Genomic DNA, 16471 nt, shown 5'->3' with positions numbered 1-16471 from the left:
CTGCGGTTGGTTTTTATGTGCCAACCCCACTGGACAGATGTTTGTAAAATAACTTTTTTTGTTTTTTTAATCACTGATTCTCAGTGACAATTGATGTCCTTAAACTTTTTGTGTCATAGATGTAAATTGACATAAAGCCTTGGAAAGCTGCAAGTGGTGAAACAGTTTCCCCACTCTTAGGCAGTTAAGCAACTATAATGTGGGAAAATTTGTAGAGAGGAAGAGAATGTGGAAAGCAAAATTGTCTGTAGAAGGCCTCTTTTCACTTCTTTCAGTATTCAGTATTACTTCCTTGCTAAATAACTTTAGTACACAAATCAAGTGCCTGGAGTTGCACTAGTCGTGTCATTACTTTAACAGATGATGGTGTGGAAAAGTAATTAGCCCTAAATAACAAATTGGTATTTAACAAGTATTATTATTTTATTATATTATTATATTGATTATATCATTATTTAACTGCCTGCTGTGCCAGGCAGTTTTGCTTTATACATCATAGGCTGTAAATATAAGTCATCTTAATATCATTATGAATTCATGAAACTGTTAACTCAGGTTTCCATGTTCTCTCAAGTTCTTGAAATATTATTCATTCACTTACAGTGCTAGTCAGTGCATGTGCAGACGCCGGAGATTAAAAGTCATATAAAAGTCAATGAACCTCTGCACAAGAATAAAGTCATTTCCAATTGCAAGTATCATATTCCTTTGATTTTATCCATTGGCTTGAGGTGGTTGCAAACAGGAGTTGTGCAGTGGGGTGGTGCAGCGCAGACACAGTATCTGCTGGTGCTGCCAACAGGATAATGGATCTCCTCTCCTCAGCCCTTTAATACCTGCTGAATATAAGCTCAGCGCTAATAGCGTTTTTAAGAGCACTTCGAATACACCTAGCACTGGCAGTCCTGACTGAAATCAGAAGCTTTGCTGAGTCAGCGAGCGAATGTGCAAAAAGGTTTAAGATTGATAAAGGTCCAGGGGAAACATATTGTCCTTACAAGCAGTGCGGTGGCCAGTAAATGTAGCATCAGTAATTGTGGGCTTGCTGGATGGTTGTTTTGCATCCTGACATAGAGGGAAGGAGATTGGTTTTTTTCCGTTGGAGAGTTTCCAAAAAGACGTGGGAAAAGAGATAGCGTTTGGGTAAGGAAAAAGGGTCAAGAAAGATGGGAGTAATGTGTGCAGGTAGCAAAGGGAGAAGAGTGAGGGACTCAGAGACACAAACCAGTAGTGAAACAGAGAAACCCTCCAGGACAAGAGCTACAGGAAGCCAGCTGGACACAGATGACATTGCTTAGGGTTGTAGGGGGCTGTCGCTGCTATAGTTACTTCGTTCTGGCCCAGCAGCTGGGTTGCTGATGCTTTTATCAATATAGCACAGTGCCATGCGACCAGCAGACTCGGCACATGGTCACAGCTGCGTGCACAGCACTGCCTTTTGCCCAGTGTCATTTGCCTGAGACGAGAAGATTAAAGAGTGTGGTCCTAACCTGAAACATGTGGATGGCACTTTTCTGTTGTTGAAAGCTGAATATTCATATTTTATATGAAAGTTTTGTAACGAAATGCCTAGAAAGCTTGTCATCCCAAGAGGTTTTATGTTGTCTTTTGCCAGATAGCCAATCTTTCATTGTAATGTGGTTGCAGTGCATTTAACTTGAATTTAAAAACAAACAACTCCTCCCTAAAAGCAGCATTGCCAATAAACTCTGTTGGTGGTCCTAACCCTTGCCGAAGGGAGCACAGCTCGGAGCGGGTGCTTCTCCCAGCAGCTTTGGAGCCCCTTGGCGTGGCAGCTTTAACCTTTAATTGTGCTCCCGTTACAGAAAAGCCTTCTTTCATGCCCTTGTGCTGAACGTCAGAGACGTAGGGACAGTGTTAGGCCTCAGAAAGCTTTCTGTGTTGTCTGCAGAAAGGACTGGAAAGTCCTTCAAAGCAAAATGCATCTCAGATACCTACAGCTTGGGCTAGTTGGGTTGGTGGCCTTCCAGAGCACTCCTGTGCTGGAAACAGGTATATTTTTCTTCAAATTTTTATAAGGACTCACCTATCTGATGTGATAAGAATTTCTGACTTTCATTTGGTTTGCAGACACTGGGAAAATATGTGCCAATACTCTGCTATAGTTACATACACCCCATCCCTCCACCCCTCTTCCTTTTCATTGCTGGTTTATACAGAGTGGCAAAGCCACACCGGAATTTAGATTTTGACCCCATATTTCAAACTGTGTGGTAGAGGGGAACAATTGCTCACCTCTCACCCCTGCGTGGCCCTTGTCCTATGTGAAAGCTGATGTCTCGCGGTGATTAGGAAACAGCTGGCAGTTAACAAAGAGTGTTTGTTGACTGGGAGAAGCAGCAAGTTCAAAGTTGAACTTCTCCCTTGATTAAGAAAGATGCATTCCTTACTGGGGGAGGGATCTGGCTGGTGCCCGGCCGCTGCCAAGAACGTGCTGTACCGTTCCGCGTTGTCCCGCACGTTGCTCACTTTCTGCTTCCCACTGAGGTCTCGATCCATTTATCAGTGATGGAGACAACGGAGGGTGGAAAGCAGAGTAGCAGCTTCTGGACCTTGTAGAAATGCAGGTGCCGAACGCGGAACCTCTCATCTCATAGGTGTCAAGGGAAAGCACATTACTCTGGAGTTCAGGTCTGCATTGCATCATGTTTCATCTCTGAAGTCCTCAAATATTTGAGGTTTACTGCTGTAAGAGAGAGCATTTCTCCTCGCATGAGTTAGGTATTGAGGTTACTGAGTTACTGGATTTAAATGTGACCTGGAACCTGCCAGAGGTATGGAGGGCTTTCCCGCAGGGACTTGCCTTCTTTCCTGCCTCCAAGAGCCCATTTGGGATGTGCGCGATGTGCTACTTGGTTCATGAGAGACCTTTCTGAGGAGGAGAAGCTTTTTTGGAGGTTAATAGGAAGATGATGTGTCTGGGGAAGAAAATGAGGGCATGCCATTGGCACTTTACTGAGATCTGTGGGTTGCCTGTGGATGCTCCCTAGTGTTCTTAAAGATCCATTTCAGATTACAGATACAGTATAGAAAGGTGTCATTGGCAAATCCAAATAAAACCAAATTTGATCTCAGCTAGACGTCATAGTTTTTTTAAAAGAGTCCTGCTTCTGTGGAATAGTTTATAAAAGACCTATTTTGTGCCGATTTACCTTCATGTACATAAATAACAAAAGAAATTAGATTAAATCTGCTACATAATTAAAAATCTGCATTACAGTCTTTTTTACAGAATGATGTCGGTGTTTGTATGTGGTACAGCCAATGTGCATAGATAGCATATGACAACTCAGCACTAAAAGACTTCTCCTCTTGGCCTGGATCTATTGAAAAACCAAGAGGGGGTGAGTTTATCTTTCATTCGCCTTTTCGGTGCTCTCTGACCTTATTTAAAGAATCTGTTTTTCATGAGGTGTATTGATGCAGAAAGAAAAAAAAAGCACTGGAAAAAATACCTGCCTAATGATTTTTGTCTTTGCACAGGATATATTAATATCCCTTTGACTTCAAGGGTGGGAATGCAGCTGGATTATTGAAACACAGTTGAGGTGGTAACCAGGCACTTCAGTTGAGGCTGCGAAGCCACCTCTAGACTCAATGCAGACTACGTAAACCATGCTTTTAACCGTGTGTCAGTAGTTACCAGAATTATACCGGTGTTTGTAGCTCTTCAGCATGCAAGCAGCTCTGCATGAAGTAATTACCTCATATGTGAGGATAAAATTTATGCTTTATTGGGCTGAGAATGTATTTTTCCTTTCTCCAGAAAAAATGGGCAGATCCCTTCTAAGTGAAGATGCAAGGATTTGTGCTCATTTTCCTTAGAAATTAATAGGCTACTGAGAACTCAAGAGGGGTGAGAGAAAAACTTTTATTTTAAACACATGCGAACATTAGAAAGCTTGACTCTGCATCAACATTTTGTAGCCTAAGATTATAAACAAACACTGTCCCGTTTGAAGCTATTGGCAAACTCAGCTAATAGAGCACAGTTGTTAGCTTAACAACTAAAATTCGGAGAACACTGTGAAGGACCTTGGCCTTCCTAGGCATTGTGCTTGTCTATGTGGGCCTGTACAATTTGGTGGTGCTCCAAAACCTCTCAGCCACCAAGAGCCTGGTGTTTCAACCACTCAGATCCCTACTTCATGGGCGATGACTCCACAAGTTATTTTCTTTTTGCAGCTATGTCCAGACTTCTCTGAGTTTAAGTATATAGACGCTTAGTTCCTTTCTCATGTACTCCCCCAAGAGGTTTCTCTCACCACAAAGTGCTTTGTACAGATCTTATTATCAACAGCCTCCAGTAGAGAGCTAAGACTGTACATCTATTACTAGGTAGTAGTAGGCTGACTTGAACTAGAAACCTGGATAAGAAATTTCAAAATTGAACCATTCTGATACTTTGATCTTTCAATTATAATTTGATCTTTAAACACGAAGCACTAAAAGCACTTCCCTGCTCTGAGTTTCAGTTACTTCTGTTCTCCACCATCTCCTCCCTTATCTAGCTCCTGTTTCCTCAGCCTGAACAGGTGCTGTGTGTAAATGGACATTGCTTTCCCAGCTCGTGGCTGAATATTAAAAAAGAAAGAAAATGAGCAGTGGACTCTTTACTTATTTACATACAAATAATAAAACCTGGTTTTTGGAAATGTGTTGACAAAGTGGTATGTAAAGTTCTGCCTCTTTTAATATTCTCTTTTACTGTGTTTCAGATGTCTCCTGCAGGAAGTAACTGTAATGAGCCTTTGTGGGAGAGATGAAGAGACTCCTCCACCCTTCATTAGAATTTGTCGCCTTATCCCAAATGCTCCAAAACACATTTAAATCACAGAGTTGGAGCTTTTCACAAGTCAGTCCCTTTTCTCTCTCTTCATCTCTAGTTCCAAAGTAAAATATGTTCAGGAATGTAAATTCCTTTAAAATTGGCTGCAGTCTGTAGTTTCCAAGTAGGAAGTGTAGCCAGAGTCCATTGCAGGAGATCGAATTCCAGCTGAGATTTAACTTGTGCCTGTTTCAGGTGCTGCGTGCGGGGTGGTGGAGCCTGCCCCAGTCCTGCTGTGGTGCACAGCCCTCCTCCTCTGGCTGGCCAGGATCAGAGAGAGAAATCCCCCTCCTAGCTCTGTATGGAGTGCCTGGCTAGGCTGGACCATGGCTCTGTTTTTGCTCGTGTTTGTGCTTGTTCTGAGTGGTGTGCATGTAAGAGCTTGAGAAGGAAAAGTATTGCGACTATCTCTGCAGCTTAGAAAAAGCATAAAATGCTGAGACCGCTGAAGAAATAGTTTCTGCAGAGACAGATACAAGCTGTCAGCTAACGAAATGCTAATCTTTTCACAATGTCCTTATGCTTATTTCATACTTTGTAGGAGACAGATGTTACTTGTTGAATGTTCCCTGTAGGAAGCACTGTCATACTTGATCTCACTGCGCCTCGTACAGGACTTGAGTCAGCAAAGGACTTCAGCACGTGTCTAAGGTTCATCAATGCTGCTGAACTAAGGACTTGCTTTAGTATACACATGGCTGTAGTTATTCTACGTCTTCAAGGGCCTTGTGCTTTAGTTTTTAGTAAAGGAGCAGACACAGCTTGTAGGCTTCCATGGGCACTGGTTCAAACCATAGCGTTAGGTGAAAACATCCACTTCTGCCATAGTTTGCAATAATTTGAAAATGGTTGCCTTATTTGAAGGTCACTTCAATAACAGTGCTTGCAAGTATACAATAGTATCGTTTAGGGAGCATGACTTGCTCTTTTTAATTAGGAACAATGAGTTGAAACAAAACATACGAGTTTTGTGTGTGATCTGAATGGTGTAGATTTTTAACAGGGAGGAATTAGGGAATTAAACACTTAATGTCATTGTTTTTCTCTTGCTATATCATGGCCAAAGGCTCCAGTGGGGTTACACTGAGCTGCACCATGGGAGACCAGATGGTTTGAGCTGGAGATAAAGTCTGAAGTTGAAATGAGCAAAATGAGTCACCCAACACCTCCTGTGTGAAACCACAGTACCAGTGTCAAACAAGGTGCTTCATTTAGAAGTTAAGAATTCTGTTTTCCTAATTTCCACCCCAAATCATTAATTTCTTAGGGAATTGAAAAACCTTGTTTCCAAACAGCTTTGGTTCTGAAGCATACTGCATGGCAAAAGAGAAATTTCCTGCTCTGCTTCCTGCTAGGGGCTGCTAAATTCCCCTGAGACACTCCAAACATCATTATCAGCCCATTCAAATTAATATTTCCTCCTACGTTTGTGAGGGATAAAAGGAAGTTTGTTCTGTTACTGTTGACTCAAGTATCCCACTGAATTTCCTTTGCAATAACTGCTCTGGCACTGGGTGCTTCCTGGAGAATTTAAACCTCCTTGGGGTTAATGCATCAAGGCAGAACCATGGGCCATCAACTCTTCCAGCCTGTCATGAATCCAGGAAGTGCCCTGGGCTGCAATGGTTATTGCTGAAATTCTTGCACAAACACTGATTGCAGAACTTCATAAAGAAAAGCCAAAGGAAATGAGAGAGCTCTTCAGAACATCATAAAATAAACAATGTAATTTATGATTACGAACTTGACAAGGACTAGCAAGGAGTACAGTAGGATACCCAAATAAGTAGAGCTGGAGCCCTGCAACAACTTTTCTGCTCAGTTTAAGCATCCCTACGCACTAATTAGAAACTCAATGAAACTCAGAGGTTTCCTTCCTCTCATATTCAGAATTTTCTGGTCAACAGTCCTCAGCCCTGTCCAAACAGAGCTGGAGGGCACATTCTTCACCAGGTACAGGTCAGGCTCCTGGGGCGTGCTGCGGGTTGCTGATTGATGCTATCGTGTAATCTTATCTTTTCTTACTTTTTCAAGGTGTGCAAGACTGTTTGGCTAGGGCTGCTGCTTCTGTGTTAACATACTGTCTTAAGTTACTTTGAAAGTTGTGTTGAGAAATGTAGCAGAGGAAAGGAGCTGACACCAGCAGCTGGGGATGAGTCAGTGAGTAAATTTTCCCAGTTTGTTTCAGTGATGTTCTGAATAGAGATGAGCATTCAATATACAGTGAATAACTTCTCTGATGATTTTTACTGTTTTTCTACTTTGCCTGAATTGGTCATGAAGAGAAAGAAAATCTTGGCCATTTTTTTCCCCCCCAAATGATTCAAGAGTTTTTCTGTGAACAATTTCTGGACCAGCTCTCCTAGAGTGCAGCTAAGGGTGTGTGGTTTTAGTCTGCGCTGCATGCGGTTGTACTGATCGAAGCAGATCAAGCACTGGTCATCAGCTTGGGATTTTTTTTTTTTCGGTTACCAAAGCTGCAAAACTCAAGTATGTAAAAGCTTGCAAGTGCAACCTGAAAGATGGGTGAACTTTGGGCTTGGCTTTGTGTGACTATTCATAACCAGTTCCCTCTCACGTGTTAGCTCTGCCAGTGCGTGTGGTGTCTAAACCTGTGATCTGTGCCCCGGTGAAGAAGATACGGTTCAGATACATATGTACAATCCTCCTTTGTGACTTTAAACAAAAGTACAGTTTCTACTGTGATTGGTATGAGATCAGATTATGTATTTATATGGGTTGCATGGTTAAGGTGTGTCTAGAGTTGTTAAGCAGTTGAACTCCAAAATGGTGCAATAGCTTGGCTTGTCCTTGATTAACATTCCCAGTCCAAAACAAAGACCTTTTTCACTGCTACACTCTTTAAAGGAGCAACAGGTCTTGATGGATGGCTCTCCCTGGTATTGCAATGTGTGGGTTTGAATAGTTACATGGTGAAACTAATGAATTTTTTTCTGTAGATAAATACACACAAGTAGGGGGAGCACATAAGCTAAATTAAGGCCTTACACACACATCAATTTGCCTCTTTATGTTTGTTTTTTTCTTTAAAACAGAATATTATTTCTGTAATTTAATTATCGTTACAACCTCAGCTCAATTTGTAACTGGCTAAGAACATACTGCAAGTGCTTGTGTTACTAAATGCTTGAGTTGCAGCAGATTCAGTGATCCTGCCTAAATTTCCCAAGTGCTCTGACAGACAGTCCCTGACTACATCCCCTGATAAACACTATGCCTCTTAATTTTAACTTTAAAATTAAACAGGGCTGTTGGAAATGCCTGCTTTGAAGAAAGGAGCCTACCTAGCCACAAAAAGGAGCAGGCAAAGAGCATGCTCTCCCCCAAGATAAAATTCTTTAGACAGGAATTACAAGGGTAATGGGAACCAGGCTTTCCAAAGCCTCTGCTCTTTTGAAAGTTAATAGCATAAATATACTCTGTGCACTATCTGGGGAAGGAAAGTTGAGGTGGAAAATACAGCCAAGACTATGCTGAAGGGCAAGAAACATTATGCCTACTTTGAGTTATTATTGGAGCTGATAGAAGGATGATTGTGTATGAACTGCTTCACTTGAAACTCAGCGACAGAAGGATAGATCCAAATGAGACAAATGTTTAAAAGGCAGGAAGAGAAATTGCTTAGGTTTTTAGTTGGTGAAAAAGGTTAAAGAATTTACTTAGTTGTCCGTATCTGTCCATCCCTGCCCCACATACCACCCCCCCTTCTTTCAACCTGGAGCTAATAAAGGGTGCTGTCATGGAAACGTTAAAGACCAAACACAGTCTAAATTATCTGACCTCTGGCACAGGTTAGACAAGTTTTGACTTACAAGGATTATCCAGAACTAAAGCCAGAGGGAATATAAGGTTGCTATTCATTCACACTTTGAACAAAATCTGCCAAACAATCCTGGCTGAGGTTATGTTGATGTATGTCTCTATTGTACAGTGCATAGTAAAATGAGAACATTCAGTTTGTTTTATCCAGTTTTTCATTGTGCCTTTGGGCAGACACAACTCTTTATATTTTGCCAAGCAAGCCAGCATAAGGAATTTATGAAAAAAGAATAATGTAGGAAACAGAGCGTTTTCAGGTTGAAATGGAAAGCAGATGCCTCCCAAGGAGTGAGGGCAATATAACAGGAACTTGTCCTGGATGAATGGTGGGATGGATTTCTAAAGAGATGCAGGTGACCTCAGAGGAAGTAGGAGAGCACAGAAAAACTCTTTGCTGTATGAAGTTTAAAATGAAGGCAGGTTGCTGCAAGTGTGATGGACCTCACTCACATTACTGTGGTGATGGCATGGCAAATTGAGTCCAGTAGGAAAGGAGGAGGATGATGGAAAAGAGGAGAGAAGGATTAGGTACTGGATTGAAGCCATGAGATGTGTGTTGAACTCTCAGCTCAGCCTATATTTCTCCTACAATCTGCTTTTTTGTTATTTCCAATGAGAGGAGCCTAAAAGTCTAATGAGTGCTCGTGGGTTAAAGCCCCTTCCCCAGCAATGAGCTAACTGAGGATTTGATCATGGAAACACTCAAGCGCTGCTCTCGTTTCAGTAAGATTTAGAGTCAAGTATGCTCCTGAACACTGAGGCACTTTGAAGAGCCTGCAGTAACCTGCACATACGCTAATTTATCTGGGAACAGGTCCTGAAGAAAGCTTAACCAGTCCTAATGACGTAAGTGATAGTTCAGTTTCAAGTGAAAGCAGCTGGCTTTGGGGCAGTGTTGTCGCTCTCCCCTCCCCTGTCTTTGCCAAGATAAATGTTCTTCTCCTCTTTACCTTTACTCATTAAAATGTCTTCCTAGCCGTCTCAGATAAATCAAGTTCAGAACATGTTACATTGCCCAACCAAATGGTGAAATTCAATGAGGGAATTTTATAAAGCCTCTCAGACTGTTGATAAGATAAGAAATGACAACCTATTAAGGGGTAAAGCTACAGTACTTTATTTATTAAAGCTTTAAATGATGAAGAGATTGGAGCAGATAAAAAGACCCACTGGAAACAGGTATTTTTCAGTATTTGAAGAACTCCATCAAGTTAATCGTTTTTCTGTGAAGTTCTTCTTCGTTATTTGCCTTAATTATGGTTTTATGTTTGCAGGCAGGTATTTGATAAGGACATAGAATACCTTTTTCTCCAGTGTGAGCAAACAATTCTTGTGAAATGTATGTGCTGGGTGCATTGCAGGTCTAGATACCCCTTTCTTTAAAAGGCAAGATAGACATATATGAAACTATAAACATATTTTCAAGGTGCTTTTGGGGTTTTTTTTCATAAGGGAGTGCGAAACAAGTCATGAGCACTGACTAGACAGGAAAAGCAGCACTCTGATTTAATCCCTTCACAGACCACGTGTGCTTGTGGAAAGGCGATGGAAACTGCTCCTGTTCCACTCCAGTTCCATTTCTGTTCTTTGTCCACACATTTCTGGTGGGTGAGGATGGCTGCAGCAGGTGAAAGCAACCTATTCCACTGGATCAGCTTTTATACCAACAGCTTTCTTTTAAGATGTGAAAAGGTGCTAGTGAACTCCAGTACCTTAGCAGTCAGCCTCCATGCTTTGCTACTTGGGAAGTCATAATCCACCATGGGTGCTGCTGGAGAGACTCATTAACTGCTCTCAGGGGCCAGTTCGTTAACCTGATGTGCTGCAGGCTGCTGCTGCTGCCTTCATGTACGTGATGCTGGGCTGCAGCTCTGGGGGTGGCTGATTTATGCCGGCTCAGGACTTGAGCAGTTTGCACAGTTGCTTTTTTTCAAAATTATGTTATAGCTTGAGAGTCGCAGCTGTCAGCTTCCCGTGTAGATGAGCAATGAGATCTTCAAAATGAAGATGCGTCTTCGTGTAGTGTCTCATTTCTAGAAGGTTCCACATCAAAATTAATCTTAGTGCACAAACTCATTTCCTTGCAAGATCCTGTGTTGTTTGTTGGTTTTTAGTTTCCAGCCCCCCACCCCAAAGAGTGAGTACTATAGTTTGGGGGAAGACACATTATTTTCCTCAGGAATAGCAACTGAATAGCGTGCTTCATCATAAGAACAAGAGCTCCGCTCAGTTATGGAGATATGAGCATTGCCTCTTTCACATGTGGGTGCTGATCCAGCAATTAACAACTTAAATTAAAGCCAGCAGTGAAGGGATGTAGCTGCCTGGGGCTGACAACATCACGCTGCCCCTGAAATGCCAGTCTTCATGCTTCATCTGGAACACAGTGCACTCACTGACTGTCCCAGGCTAATAGGTAATCTTATTTGGGAATAATATGAATTTTGAACTTACCTGTATCTTGGATCAAGTGGTTGTATCCAAGCCCCTGCACTATGTCTGCCTACACGGGTGTCTCTGTAGATAAAAACTACTATCTAAGGCGCTTTAACGCGTCACGGCTCCTATGATAATTTTAGTGGAAAGGAAAATAGTTGTTTATTTTAACTGAATGAAATCTTGGTACTGTTAAAGCTAATGGCCAAGATTTAACCCGTGACTTGCCACTCGTGGGTGGAAGGCTTGGATGGATTGGTTAGTGTGACGAGTCAGCGCTCACTGCTTGCATCATGTGAGAAAGTGCTGAAGTCTTAAGGTTTGTGGGTCTGTGTTCTGCTTAGACAAAAGAAACATTTAGGACAGGAGAACGGTGGATAAAACATACCTAATAGCTCGGTCAGTGAGTCAATGCATTTGCTCAAAGACTGGGTATTTGCACAATTGGAGTTAGTCAATCGATGCAAATGCTCTGCAAAACTAAAGTGAGAATGGAAGTAAGCAATGAAATCAAAGGTGTGAAACCGCTTAAATGTTCTGAGTGGAAATTCAGGTGAAGCTGAAATCAGTGAAACTTTAGTGTCAAAAAAAGCTCTGGCAAGAAACGGAAACATTCTATCCCTGCTTGACTAGTCATAGAGCTGGCTGATGTTTTATCACTCTCGAAACATCATTTGTGAACACTGGGAGGAAAAAGGGGAGGAGGAGTTTTGAAAATCCCTTTTGTCTCCTCCGCTGTTCTCACGAACTGATGGTGTGAGTGGGGGGAAATAATTTAGTAGCCTTTAACTGTGTTTTCCTCAGTCTAATGTTTGAGCTTCAGCTAAATGTTTAAAAATACACACACCTCCCCTATACCAGATTTTTCGAGCTGAAAGATGAAATTCCTGGGTAGCAGCATGTAAAAGCCGCGTGGATATCACGTGGCTATGGAAAAGCTTGCTGTGACCCCGCGTCAGTGGGAGGCCATCCCACTGCCCGTCAGGTTTGGACCAGGCAGTGAGACAACATCACGTTTTCAGGCACAGTCAAGGATGAGTTAAAGTTCTCCGGGGGGAAAATGTTTCTCTAAATATTTGAATTAAATGCTAAATGTCTCTAAAAGACAATACACAAACTTTTGAGATTAGGCCAAAATGTACTTTAGTTCATATCTTCAGAGTGATGTAGACTGATAATTGTAGGAGATAAGTTACTAAATTGAAAACAAGTGGGGAGCCATGATGCTGGTTTATAGTACAGCCTGAAATAAATTACTTTTTTTTTTTTCCTAGTGAAGAAATTAATAAATAGCAAATTATCTGTTAACAGGTATCTTGTTAAATGACTCTCTGAAGTATCAAAGATGTGCACAGTATAACAAATATTCACTATGATGGTGTTTTCAAATAAAACGACTTTGATTTCCATGAGCAGATGCAAATCTACTTCTAAACCTGCTAATATCATGAAAGCCCCAAATAAACAAAGCTCTACTTGAATGTTTAAGTATTTCAAACTGTGTTATACATGTAGCTTAAAGTCTCCATCCAGCATAGAAGCTATGTGATCTTCAGTCTTGTGCATGGTTCTAGTTGTACATGTTTGTTCTTGCTAATGTATAATCAAAATATCATAAATCTGTGCTAATGACTGTGAATCCTATTATGAATTATTCAGTTTTTCTAATTCCTGATTGAGATAAAATGCAATAGTTTTGTTCATTTTATTATAGCTGCATTCTAGATTTAATTATTCATAAGATCATAGCAAAAGGCAATATATTTTGTAAACATGACTGCTTAATAGTATGGCATTTCAGTACAGCAATCTGATATTGAATCTTTAGTGAGGAATGAGTAATTCATTTTTGTTTGAATTATAAATAATGTAGATTACTGCAGTATAGATTAGTAAATTCTGCTATATTCTTGTATTTTAAACCTAGCAATACTGGAGCAACAAATGTGGTTCAGCACTTTGGTAAAATGAATGGAGTTTCCACCGAGGGACTGAATTAAACTATGTTGATAAACTGTTTTATAGCAATGTTTTGTGATTATCTGGTACCAGGTGTATTTCCTGCCTAGTTTAACTGCATATGTCATCCCTCTCATGTCATAAAGCAACTCTTACATGTAATGCAGCTTTCAAGACTTAAGTATATTTTTAACGTTGTTAATATGCTGCATAAAAGGAAAGCATTGCATAGACTGAAGTCCTGTGGCAGTTTGTTGTAGCGCTTGTGCCCTTGTGTGTGAGCACGAGCGTGGCGATGTGGGAGGGCAGAAATGGCTTTGGTGACCAGAACCCCTCTGCAGCTGGGCTCTCAGCGTGAGGGTGCAGTGGCGTCAGGTCTGCTTTGGGTTCTGTCTCTCTGAAGCCTTAAAGAAAACAAAGTAAAATTTACAAAAGTGGGATGTGCACCCTGTTTCCCCCCTCACTCCTTTTTTTTTTTTTTTAACATATAAATAAGGACTGAGGGTCGAGACAAAGCTGTCTGTGCCAGGATCTCGTCTACAGTCCTTACTGTGCGTGTGAGTTTTCTGTGGCACTGACTTGCCGTAGCGCCTCTCCCCTTTCTCTGTAACCTAATGGAGTTGCACAGCTGGAGTTTATGGGCACAAAAAGAATGGGCTTTGTCCTGGAAGCCCGACTCTCCCTCTTAGTGTCAACTGTCAAAACTATTACTACTTTTTTGGAGTTCCTGTTGATTGACGCACTATCAAGAAACGTGGAAGGGCTGGGGCAGACGGGCAGTTGGGTGGCAGGTGGTGTGGGGTTTGATGCTCTGGGCCACAAGGTTGCTGCTGGTTTGGGCACACGTGGCTGCAGCTGTGAGGAGCTGTGTCTTGTCACTTGCTGTAATCTCCTCCCCTCATCCATCCGTCTGAGTTAGTGATGAAGGAGGTGTTTTTCCACAGACCGTTTTCCCTTTTCAGTGAAATACGTAATTCAAAAGTCAAAATACTTTCACCCAGAAGCTCTACGTGGGAAACGAAGTTCCCACAGTACTGCTGCGCAGCCGGGAGTAGAGCCGGAGGCAGCAGTGCGCGCAGAGCCCCCCTCACCTCCACAGGTGGCTCAGGCTTGGCCCCGAGCTCGCTCCAGAGGGAACGGGGGCAATCCTACCTATCCTTGGTACCATGGCTTAATTACATTGCAAGAATATCCCCCAAACTGTGTTTCACCTGCCAACTGCTCAGCCAGATCAAACTCAGGTCTGGTAAGACACTGCTATAGATTGTGTGTGATGAACCCTATCAGGGATCAAAGAACACAGAGGGAAATGGAATTTGGTAATTTTTCTCCTGTGAGATCTTGGCCAGTAATGAGACACCTATTCTTTCTTTCTCCCCCTCCTCTTGTCTCCTATTAGATACAGTTTCTTAAACTTGTTTTCTCATGAGCAGACATCTCATGATCCCAAGCACTGTATTTTGTACGTGTTTCATTATTCTAGTTGCTTTTTATAAAGCAAGCCATGCTGGTGATGAGAACTTTCCAGTTTCCAAGATGTGATTTTGTGTCCTGTATTAACTGCAACAAGTACAAAGGAATAGTCTTGTACTGAGGACGTTTGTATTACCTGTGTAAGTGCCAATATTTTTTAACACTGAAGATAGCACAACACTTCATTTAAACTTCTTACCCTTGATATCTAACGACTACTTAGCTCTAGAAGACACTATAGAAAGTTCTTCTACTGTTGTTTGAAATATAGAATAACTGCTGTAAATATGTGACAGCAGAAATGTGCTGGTAACGTAGGCTGTCTCTTTCTTCTGAATTTTGCAGCATGGATACCCAGATGTTTTGAACTATAGCCATTTCTAAAAATGTCTCACTTATAGTTAAGTGTTAACAATTTTGCAAAGAAAAAGTATTTATCTTGATACCATATACCAAATGCAGACAAGAGGAGGGATTCTGTTAACTTTTTCATCAAATCTGGCCTATTGGAGAAGCTGCCATCTAACACTGCTGTCAGCATGTGGGAGGAGAAGGTTCTCGGTTCAGATGGGATGACTGCAGCATCGCTCCTGTCAGCCCGAATGCAATTCCCTAATAGATGGAAATTGTGCAAGGCCGGTCCAGCAGCGGCTGGCTTCCAAATGTCTAGTTTTGTTGCTGAGTCTCGACAGGAGAGCACTTCAGCATTTTTCCTAAAGCCCTTCTTGAGAAAGAGGGTCCCCCCCGTCCCACTGTAAGCAGAACTGATTCAGGAGGGTTTTACCTAAAAACTGGCTGAGGGTTCTTGAAAACACCTTGTTCTGCAGCGTGGGTTGCTGGGTGTTGGTCAGTGAGAGCTACCCAAGGCCCATTGCACCCACACATTTCCTACAACTCATCGTTGGGGTGGTTTTGTCTTGTTTCCTTGTAATGATAACACCAAACCATGCCAGATACTGGCCTGGAAGGATGAATAAAATGCACAAACTGTTCCTTATATGCATGTAAATGGCTTTAAAAGGAACTGGAGCACTTCTGATGAGCCAGTGGAGAGAGCAGGCGCTGCTCCAACTGATCAGCACAGGGCCATTGACTCTTTGTGGAGAAAGCAGAGCCCTCTGGTCTGATATACTATGTTTATTATGTGTGTTGACATGTATAGCAATACAGTGAAATCACAGCCCCCGAGCATTCGTAATGCACCTCATGACTCTCCAAAAGGCATCTCAGTCATTTTCTTACCTGCTATCTGTGTAAGTGTTCCCAAGGCAGACAGGTCCTGCTGCGGACCCGTTAACTGGTAAGGGGCAGACCACGTGCTTTGTGCGATGCAGCCTGTCCGCTGCACGAGCAGTCGCAGGAGAAATCTTCCTAATGACACAGCACAGCACTTGCCAGCTGCTGCCACAGAGCAGGCTCCTTGCCCTCCAGTGTCACTTTAGCTGCCTTATGTTAGTGTATGTTTGGTGTTTGCGCTCCAGTAGCATGGCAAGTGTCCATCGTGAAGTAAACTTCTGTATAGACTCCAAAAAAATATTGTTTCTTCCCAATCTGATGTGTCCTGAGTCCGTTGTATACAGTGGAGAGGTAGTATATTGAAAGTCCTCTAGTTTAAGTCATATTTTACTGGTAATTTACATCTTAAGGAGAAATCCTCAAGGAAAAATGTAAAAAGTAGCATAGCATTCTACATGTCCGTCTCTTTTGCTACATCTTAGTGGCAGTGTTTTACATGAGCTCGTTAGCAGAGTCAGAGTTACATCTCTCAAACCCTTTTCATTATGGTTTTAAACCAGCTAAACCTTCAAATTCAGCCATAGGATGCTTTAGGTATATGTACTCTAGGTAATTCTGAGAGAAATCTCTTAAGTCTATCTTACAGAAACAATTTCTTAATGCTACACATGTCAAACC

The 16471-nt window shown here is 41.9% G+C and overlaps 1 protein-coding gene across 7 annotated transcripts in view; it reads left to right on the top strand.

Moving 5' to 3' along the window:
• The window catches only part of FBLN2 (fibulin 2), a 107290-nt gene that overhangs the window by 54072 nt on the left and 36747 nt on the right, over window positions 1-16471 (top strand). The window lies entirely within an intron of this gene.

The sequence above is a fragment of the Balearica regulorum genome, chromosome 10 (assembly GCF_011004875.1).
Source record: "Balearica regulorum gibbericeps isolate bBalReg1 chromosome 10, bBalReg1.pri, whole genome shotgun sequence".
Lineage (NCBI taxonomy): Eukaryota > Metazoa > Chordata > Aves > Gruiformes > Gruidae > Balearica > Balearica regulorum.
Note: the sequence above shows the minus strand (reverse complement) of the source record. Positions and strands in the feature narration are given on the sequence as shown.